Below are 10,170 nucleotides of genomic sequence, written 5' to 3'. Positions count from 1 at the left end.
GTGGCGAGGGAGGACATTTAAGGAACCTGCTGGGCAAGCGCAAAGGCACCCAGACCCCAGAGACTGAGCTGTGGCTGAGCCCCTGATGCTGGCTCCCTTGGCCCCTCCAGGAAGGGGTGGATCTGGTGCCCAGGCTTCTCTGCATGGGGGCCTTGGGCAGCCCCTTCTGGCCTTGGGGCCCTGATGACTCCCAGATCTGTCCTTATGCAGATCTGACCGCTGGCCTCTCAAGAAGTGACGACAATGAAGCCAGTGCGGTGGCACACACCAGGGACTCGGGACACGGAGACAGAGGATCACACGTTGGAAGCCGCTGCGACTTAGCGAGAGCCTGTCTCAACTTGAAAAATAAAAAGGGCTGGAGATGGAGTTTAGGGGGAGCCCTGGGTTCAATCCCCAGGGCTGAAGGGGAGAGAAAAAGGGAGAAGCCACGGTGAGCACCTCTGGTGGACATGCACGTGGCACGGGCACTGTACTGCGTGGGCAGAGGGACAGCCCCGACCTCGACCAGGGCCTCACAGGCAGGGGTGCTGGGCCTTGGACTCCGTCTTCTTTTCGAGAGCGGGGCCATGACAGTGCCCCGTCAGGCAGCCCCTGGGCTCTCCTGGGAGAGCCAGAGGCCTGCCTGACCCAGCATGCACCTTGCCAAGGGGAGGGACCTGAGGCTTCCCGGGACCCCAGAGCAGAGAGCTCACCTTTCCCCGGGCCTGAGAAAGGATGGAGGGACTCTTGTCCGTGATGTGACCAAGAGCCGAAGCTTGCGGACCAGATCGAGCCAGGGCTCAGTGGGAAGTGACGGGAGAGCAGACCCAGTGGAGTGGCCAGCTGGCAGGGACCTCAGGGGTGGAGCTGGGCCTCTGGATCCTGTGGACAGTACTCCGGCTGGACTCAGCCCAGAGAGCCACCCAGACCGTCCCTGCTGCCTTCTGGGGCCCTCACGCAACTCCCTGGGGCTCCCCCGGGGAGAGTGCAGCCCAGGAGGCCCCCGGGGAGGCCGCTGTGGGTCAACTCCAACAGGGCACTGAACGTTCACGTTCACCTTGCTCCTGGAGGCTGAGGGGCACCCCCTCAGGGCAGGGTGGCCTGGAGGGTCCCATGCAGCCCACCTTCCCTGGAAGCCAACCTCCCCACCTGTCCTCTCATAGTAGGTCCCCAGGGCATCTGCCCCTCTGCAGAAGACCCACTTCTGGGGAAGTCAGGCTTCCTCCACGTTCTAGAACCTGACGAAACACTGGCTCTTATTGGAGCCCGGCAGGCGCAGCCTCCGTGGGGGTGGACGGTGCCCTGCACCAACCCCACAGGGACAGAATCCCCGCTGCCAGCCGAGGGCCAGAGGAGCTGGCCTGCAGGGCCCACACAAGGGCCTCTTGTTCCAGGGTTGGGGCCGGTGTGGGGTCACAATGGGGCCTTTAAAGGAGACAAAGGGCCTCTGGCCCAGCTGAGTGACCCCGCACACGTGGGCATCTGCCCAGGGCATTTGAAGTAGCGCAATTTGGAAAAACAGATTGACAGTGATTCTCCCCACTCTCTGCCTGGTTCAAGGCCTTCATTCTGTCCCCACAGTGTCCAGCTTCACAGCCTGAAGGAGCTGGCATGCCACAGGCAGACACTGGCTCTGAGCTAGGACCCTCTTTCATAGGTAGCCAGGCAGAAGCACAGTGCCAGGCTCCCTGGGTGGCACCTGGAGAGTGCTGGGCTTCCTTGAGCAGCACAAGTTCAACAGGCACCTGCTAGGACATAGGCAGTGCCATTGGGTCCCCCTGCTGCTCTCAGCACTTCTTTGTTTAATCACCAAGACAACCTCATGGGTCCCATGAGTCAGCTTTCCGTCATATCACAAAATACCTGAGATAATCAACTCAATAAAAGAAAAGGTTTATCTTGGTTCGTGGTTGCAGAGGTTTCAGTCCACGGTCACTTGGCCCTGTTGCTCTGGGCCTGTGGGAGCCCAGTGCATCATGGTGGGGAGCTTGGCAGAGGAGGCCCTTTGGCAACTGGAAAGCCAAAAGAGAAAGAAAGGGATAAGCATTCCAATACCCACTTTAAGGGCACACTCCGGTGATCTAACTCCTTCCACTAGGCCCACCTTCTAAAGGTTCTGCCACCTCCCAAAAGCACTATGGACTGGAGAGTAAGCTTTCAACTCATGGCCTTTGGGGGACATTCAAGATCCAAACTATCACAGGGTCCCGTGCAGGTCTATACCATTTACACAAAGATTCTAAGGCACAGAGAGGTTGAGAGACTTGCCCAAAGTCACATAGAAGAAAGATATGGATTCCAGTTCCAATGGCCTGTCATGCCTAAGATCTTACTACAGTAGGGTCCCTGTGCTCTGGGCAAGTGGGCCCAGACATGTCACATGCACAACCCTGACTTCACCTGTACTGAAAGTGGAGTGGTCTCAGGAGCTTATGAAGCCTGCGCTGATCCTGAAAGCAGCGCTGTGCTTGGCTTTCACCCCAGGAGCAAACCCGTGGGGCTGTGTGCTGGCAGTGGCAGGGTCCCCCTGGTGTGGCCCTGGGCCTGGGCAGTGGCAGGGGTGGCCGGCAGGCCGGACCCAAAGGTGGGCTAAACTCCACCAGGTTTTGTGAACTGAGGGGCCGAGGCAGAGTCGCCCCAGCTGGCCCAGGTGAGTGGCCTCTGTCCCCTCCACTGCAGAACACCCACCCTGCCCCCAGGCTGTTGGACGGCTGGAGAACTTGGTTGAGGTAGGACCTTGAGACCAAAGGAGGCTCAGGAAGCCCCAGCTGTGGTTATGGAAAGATCTGGAAGGGTCCTGAAGTTTCTAGCCCAGCAGACGATGGCTGACCGCCCTCCTGTCATAAACTCAGATGGAGACTTTGCTCTCCGGTTGGCCGTGACTTCCTTTAAAATAGCCCTGCCTGGTTAGCCAGGCTCTCGTCCCTCCCTGGGGAAGGAGGTCATTCCTGCAAAGCCCGTTGGCCACCAAGGGGGGCGCAGGTGAAGGCCTGAGTGCATCAAGGACAGTGGGCCAGACCTGGGGTCTCCTCAGCCTGAGTAGCGTCACTCACAGTGGGGGGGGGAAGCGCAGGGAGGGTGGGAGGGGGCTACAGATGAGGGAGCCCAGGCCCCCAGAGGACAACAGAGTCACCCGGACACAGGTCAGCCCCAGCGGGCACTCCGCCCCGGAAGGCCAGGCTCCCTCCTCTGCCAGCCACACCCCTCTTACTCTGACCCCTCTCTCTCCTCCTTTACCACCCCAGGGCTTTGTGCACCAAGGTGGAAGAGAGGCCAGGGGCTGAGCTGGACCAGCTAGCGGCCACACCAAGGACAGGCCAGGGTGCGGGAAGAGCCCCTGGGGACTCGCTGGCTGTGACTTCGGAGTCTGTGGCTTGTGGCAGTCTGGCCCTCGTGGCCTCCAATTTCTGGGGTGAGCGCTGGTGATAGCAGTGGCTGGGTTGAGGGCCATGGCTGTCCCCAAGCAGAAAGCACGAGTCACCCAGCTTGGTACCTCGTCGTGTGTGTCTTGATGATGATGATGACGGTGACAAAGGGCTGCCCAGCTTATACCCGGCCCCACCTATGTGCCCCCTCCTCCAGGAGCTGACTCACACCTGTCCTCCTCCTGGGGGTCTTGGTCCCTCGTGCTCTTTCCCTGTCTTGCAAGCCCCACCCCTCAGGGTCCCTGCCATTCTCCAGTTCTTCTCCCACTCACCCCCACAGGACAGAGCGAGTCTGGAAGGACTCGGGAGCTCTGCAACCCCCAGACAGGCTGTGGCCGGGGGACAGGAAGTGAGTTGGCCCAAGGGCCCATCCTGTGACTCATTCCTGTCCCCAAAGCCAGGAAGGGATGACCTGCGAGGGAGGTGCAGGTGGACAGGTAGTATATTTTCTGGGACTTCTCCCCATCTGCAGTTGGGGTTGGGGCCTCCAGCCTCTGCCTGGGCCCCACCTCAGGCAAACAGTGACAGGAATGCCTGCCAGCCTCAGCACAGTGCCCCATGGCACCTGGCCTACCTTGCGCCCAGTCAGTGGAGCGGGCCACGTTCTGTCCTGGTGCCCAGAGAGGCACGTGGGTCTCCCACGATACTCGCCCCCATGCCCAGGCCCTGCAGATGGGATGGAGGTTTCTGGCCCCTGCAGGAAGGCGGCAGGAGAGGGACTCTGGAGGGACAGAGGTTACTGCCAAGCTCTCCTTGTGGGGCCCCTCCTGCCCCCCTCCATCCGCTGGCTGCTGCCTTCGGTGTTAAACTTGAGCTCTAAATGACTGACGGGCGTTCTCAGCAGGACAGGCACCAGGAATGCTGCCCGAATTCCCTGTGACCCCTCAAAGGCATTCTACCGTGTGGACGCTGCTATCTTTCCACCCTGCAGACGAGGAAGCAGGTTCCTTGGAGCTGAATCACAGCTAGCCAGGGCCACCGCCAAGGCCGACGCCAGGCCTCACCCAGGCCAGGCGGCCAGGCTCAGGTGTCACGCAGACTCAGGCACCAGAGTTCCCACAGTGCCTTACCCGCACCCTGGTCCCCAGCTCAGGCTGGATTCAGACCCTCAGCTGCTCCGGGTTCCCCTGGAGACTCGAAAGAGTGACTGTTCCCAAAGACACTGACATTTTAGCCAGAGACCCTTGAAAATTGGGGAGGCAGAATCTCGTGGTGACGTGCGGCCACCAGAACAGGAACTTGGAGATCTAGAAGACAGAAAACCACCTTCACCAAGTGCTGAGTTCCAACCACCCCACACAGGGCCAGCGATCACCACCTGCGAGGACCTGGGTGTGACCTGGGCAGAAGACAATCACCTGGACTGTTCTGGGTACCCTTTGGTTTGGGGGGATGGAATTCCAACCTTTGACCTTCTGGGCTTGCAAGCCTGACAGTGGCCAGGTCAGGGCCCAGGATCCCAGGTTTCGGGAGAGGCCAGTCGGCTCCGATCTCCCCCTTTCCTGCCCAGCATCTTCCATCTCTGTGTGAACATTCCTCTTGCCAGGATGGGAGAAGGAGTCCGTAGCTCTCCAATGGCCTCCGAGCAGCAGTCAGGAGCCCCAGCTGGCTTAGGCCAGCTCCACGAGGTGTTTCCAGAGAGCTGTGGGAAGAGCACATGTGGCTGCGGAAGCCACCGGAAGTCTTGTGGCAAGGTGTCCAGCAGCAGCGAGAGGGGCAAGGGACAAGCAGGGACAGAAGAACCCGGTCCTTCCTTGGGCTGTCCTACACCACGGGCAGCCGTGGTCTCAGGGTCCTGGTTTCTGTGTGGCCTTGGTCCTCATGGGGCTCCACCTCAGCCCTCGGGCCAGCACGAGGTACAGGAGAGGTGGCTCTCCTGCCACCTGCCCAAGGTACAGACCCTTGCTTCCCCCCATCAAGGAGGGCCAGCTCTGTCCTTCCACCAGGGGTGTGAAGAGCACTCTGCAGCACCAGAGCCCTGGGGCACATGGCCGCTAACTGACCATGAAACCTCCTCCCCAGAACCTGCTGTCACTCCCTCTAGAATAGGGAGTAATTTGCCTTCTATTCCAAAAAATAAAAACGAGAGAGAGAGAGAGAGAGAGAGAGAGAGAGAGAGAGAGAGAGAATATTAAATCAGTTTTCCATCAGAGAAATTTCCCCCTTGCCTTGGCCTTTCCTGGTTCCCTTCTTCTTCCCCCTCCCTCCCCTCTACAAACCTACTTCCACCCGCCCCCCCCCTGGGTCATGTCATGTCCCTTCACCCACCTGAGGCCACTGCTCTCCACTTGGGGACTTCAGGCTTCCTCCCAACACACTTCCCACCCCCCATCTCCAGGGCCGACTCTGCTCCTGCTGTGTCTTCCACAGCGTATACAGATGTCTTCCCTTTTCAACAGTTTTACTTCTCAGGATTTCACTTGCCATAGAAAACTCCATGATTCATAAGTGTTAAAGCATGTGCTGTTCTGCACAGCATGATGGAAACTTGAGCTATCCTTCATCTTGCCTTCGTCCAGTGTATCCATGCTGTATACAGCATATATGCTACCCAACTGCTCGTCATCTAACAGCCGTCCACTCCTTTACATCCAGTGTACTCTTTTCATCTTTGTTAGCAATTTAAAAATTTTTACTTTTATCAAGCTTAGATACGGTTTGATCATGGCTTAAAGAGTTCAAATATTTAATACAAAACCACATCCTCTTTCATCTCTTGGGGCTGATCATTTTGGTGTTTGCCTGTAGACATAAACAAGTGTAGGAGCTTCTATTTTTTTAGTTTAGCTTGTCTGGTTGTTTTTGGTTTGAACTCAGAGGTGCTTTACCACTGGGAAACATCCCCAGCACTTTCATTCCCTTTTTTTGACACAGGGTCTTGCTAATTTGCCCAGGTTGACCGCAAACTGTGATCTCCTACCTCAGCCCCCAGAGTCCCTGGGTTTGCAGCGTGCACCACCACACCCAGCTGCTTCTTGCATTTTTTAATAAGGTAGTTCTCTTACATCTCTGCCCCCTCTGCTTTCACTCCCCTCCCTCCACTCTCCCGTTAGGTTACATGTCCTGTGGTTGATTCTGGTGCTGAAAGGTGGCAGGAACTTAAGAGGGTGATTAGATCACTAAGAGGGGTTCGTGCCTTTCTGGAGGGAGAGAGTTCTTGCTCTCTCAAAACTGGATTAATGGGGGTTGGGGCTGGGGCTCAGCGGTGGCACACTCGCCTGGTATATGTGAGGCACTGGGTTCGATTCTCAGCATCGCATATAAACAAACAATAAATAAAGGTCTATCAACAACTAAAAAAAATATTTTAAAAAAACCCACTGGATTAATTACTGCAAGAACAGTTGCTATAAAGCCCAGCTGCCCTCGTGCTTTCCTCCCCAGCAGATAGATACCCACTGGCCCTTCCACTCCACCAGGACTTCACCCAGCACCAGGCCCCTGCCAGCACCAGGCCCTTGGGCTCCCAGCTTTCAGAACCAGGAGTCAACTCCTTCCTTATACATACCATTGTGGTTTGGATGTGAGGTGTCCCCCAAAAGCTCACGGGTCAGACCATCCTAGAAGGTTCAGAGGAGAAATTATTGGGTTCTGAGATCCTTAACCCAATTGGTGGGTTAATGGGATTAACTGAGTGGTACCTGAAGACTGGTAGTGTGTGGCTGGAGGAGGTGGGTCCCTGGGGGGGTAATTTGCATCTGGCGAGTGACCTCTCTCCCTGCTTCCTGATCATCAGGTGAGCTGCTTCCCTCTGCCACACTCTTCTGCCTTGATATTAGCCTCACCTTCAGCCCCAAAGAATGGAGCTGGCTGTCTATGGACGGAGACCTCTGAAACTGTGAACCCCCATATAAGCTTTTTCTCCTCTATAATTGTTTTGGTCAGATAGTTTAGTCACAGCAGCAAAAAACCTGACTCAAACAATTACCCAGCCTCAGGTACTTTGCTCTAGCAACAGAAAACAGGGTAACACACATGGTAATCTTGCTCAGATCAGAGTTTATTCTTTATGGTAGGAAACCATGTTACATATTGAATTATGCATTCAGAAATAAGCCATTTAGTGAACTATAGTTACTTTTTCTCTCTTTTTATTTGTTTCCTATGGAGCTAACGATTTCCTATGGGCTTTTCTGAGTGTGTTGTGTGTGTGCATGAGCACGCACGTGTGCTTATTTTTTCCCAGAGTCACTGGGTTTATTTTCTTATATTTACTTATATTTATTCACCCTCAATACTGTGACTGTCCTCTAAATCAGTCCCAAGATCCCCTGACACACCAGGTGTTCCATCAGCCTTCCAATGCTGAGGAGGCCTCTCCTGGCCATGTCCACCTGCACTGCATTGCTTCCCCTCAACACCTGTGCCCAACTGTCCCTGCATCGTGGCCCTGGATGTCCCCATCCTCTCTCTCCCAGGTTGCTCTTCTGCTTCCTGTAGCCCCTACTATCCCTGCCTCTTGTTTGGACTGCCTTCTCTTTGGGAGGAACATGTGCTCCCTTAGTTTCCTAGAATACAATTTAATGGGAGTCCAGCTGATTGTTAATCACTCTGTTTCTTTTTGAAAATGTCTTATTCTAGGGGCTGGGGTTGTGGCTCAAGCGGTAGCGCGCTCGCCTCGCATGCGTGCGGCCTGGGTTCGATCCTCAGCACCACATACCAACAAAGATGTTGTGTCCGCCGAGAACTAAATAAAATAAATATTAAAAATTCTCTCTCTCTCTCCCCTCTCTCCTCTCTCACTCTCTCTTTAAAAAAAAAAAAAAAAAAAAAAAAAAAAAAAAAAAAAAGAAAATGTCTTATTCTACCTTCATGTTTGGTTGATGGTTTGGCTGGGGATAGAATTTGGGCTAAGAGTGATTTTCTTTCAAAATGTGGGAGGCGCTGCGCCCCTGCACTTAAGCTTGCAGAGGTGCTGTGTCACCCAGTGAAGGCATCTTCTCTTGCTTTTTCTGCTCTGTTTGGGGACTTGTGTTACTTGAGCATTCTCTTCTGGTCTTCATCCCCACCCATCCAGGGCTGGGGATTGAGCCCAGGACACAGAGATGCTGGGCCAGTGCTCCACCACAGAGTGGCACGCTCCGCCTGTGGGCTGAGTGCAGTTTTCTGAGATGCTTTTTGACATTCCCATTTTTCTCTTTGTTGTTTTGGTCTACTTTCTGAAAAGTTCCTCAAATTTATCTTCCAAACTTTCTACTGAATTTTTCACTTTACTGTTGTTTTCTTAAAAGTTTGTTCTCAAGAGCTCTTTTCTATGCCGATTTTCGCTTTTAAAGACATTTTTCTTTGCTTCATGGATCTATTCTCCCCCCCCCCTTTTCTTTTAATGTGTTAATTTTATGAACACTTGCTTCTCCCTTGGGCTCACTTCTTCTTTCTTAATCTCTTTATTTCACATTAAAGGCTTTCATAAAACGTCTGGAAGTTTTAGGATAATAACTTATGATCAACTTTGTTGAGGGATAATTTGACTATAATAAAATTCACACATTTTATATAGGGTGGGGCTGCCATTTCCCTGTCTGCTCAGCTTGGGGACTGTGCCTGCTTATTGCTTAGTGGGAAGATACAGCTTCAGGTTCTGACAGACGATGGCAGACCTGTGGGTTCTGCTTAAGTGATAGAACCAAGCCCCCCAAATGCCCCAGGCCCACCTTTCAGGCCCTCAGAGTCTGCTGTGCATTCCAGCCAAAGCCCTCTGCAGCCTGCTCAGGGACCAATGAGCCACTGTTTAGAGTCCAGGACATTCTGGCTAGGGAGAAACCGTACACTGGCCAAGAGATGGCCAGCGATGAGCAGCCCTTTAACAGGTCTCCACGTCTTGGTGTCTTGACACTTATCTTCCACACCAAAGAAATTAGAGTGAGGCTTCCCCCAGAAAAGGAGCAATGTCCAACTGTAGCAGCTTCCAAGTAGAAATGCTGCAACGTGCTTTCAATTGCCAAATGTGTTTGGGGTTTGGCTTTTGGGTGCATTCGTGAGATCGACATGCAAATTTCTTGTGTTTCCTGGGAAAAATAATACAAGCCCCGGAGTGTCTCATCCCATTGCCCAGAGACGGACACAGCACTCTGCATTTCTAAGAAGCTTCTAGACTCTTACAGGCAGCCAGTTCAGGGACTCAGTGATTCAGAAGGTGCTGGAAGGTCTTGGCCTCGTTGTGCTGGTGATGGAGGGCTTCTGGAAGGTCCTGAGGATGACATGGGCACATCTGGTCCCTCTAGTGCCAGCTCTGCCTTAGTGGGGTGGGGTGTGCGTGCCTCTGTGCACACTGCCATGTTCAGCTGTTGCTCTCCCTGGGGAGCCAGAGCAGGGGTTCTCTATGACTTTTAAACTTGTAGCTTCCATGCAAAGGGCCCCTAGGACCCGATCTGAGGATCCATCTGCAGTTCAAGTGCCAATATATATGTACATTTTTGTCCTATTCTGGGGCCTTATTGTCTGTGTACGTTTGTTTGTTATTCATTCATTCATTCTGGGGATGGAATCAGGGCATTCCATTCTTTACTACTGAGCCACATCCCCAGTCCCCCTTTTTTATTTTTTATTCTGAGACAGGATCTCACTAAGTTTGCTTAAGGCCTTGCTAAGTTGCCGAGACTGGCCTCAAACTTGTAGTCCTCCTGTGTCACCTCCCAAGTCCCTGGGATTAGAGGCGTGCGCCCCCACACCTGGAGCCCGTATCCTCTTTATTGCTATTTATAAAGTATGTCTAGATGTGCTTGTGATGCCCACATTAAAACACTGCTGAGTTCAGAGCACA

The sequence above is a fragment of the Urocitellus parryii genome, chromosome 12, assembly GCF_045843805.1.
Source record: "Urocitellus parryii isolate mUroPar1 chromosome 12, mUroPar1.hap1, whole genome shotgun sequence".
Classification (NCBI taxonomy): domain Eukaryota; kingdom Metazoa; phylum Chordata; class Mammalia; order Rodentia; family Sciuridae; genus Urocitellus; species Urocitellus parryii.
Note: the sequence above shows the minus strand (reverse complement) of the source record.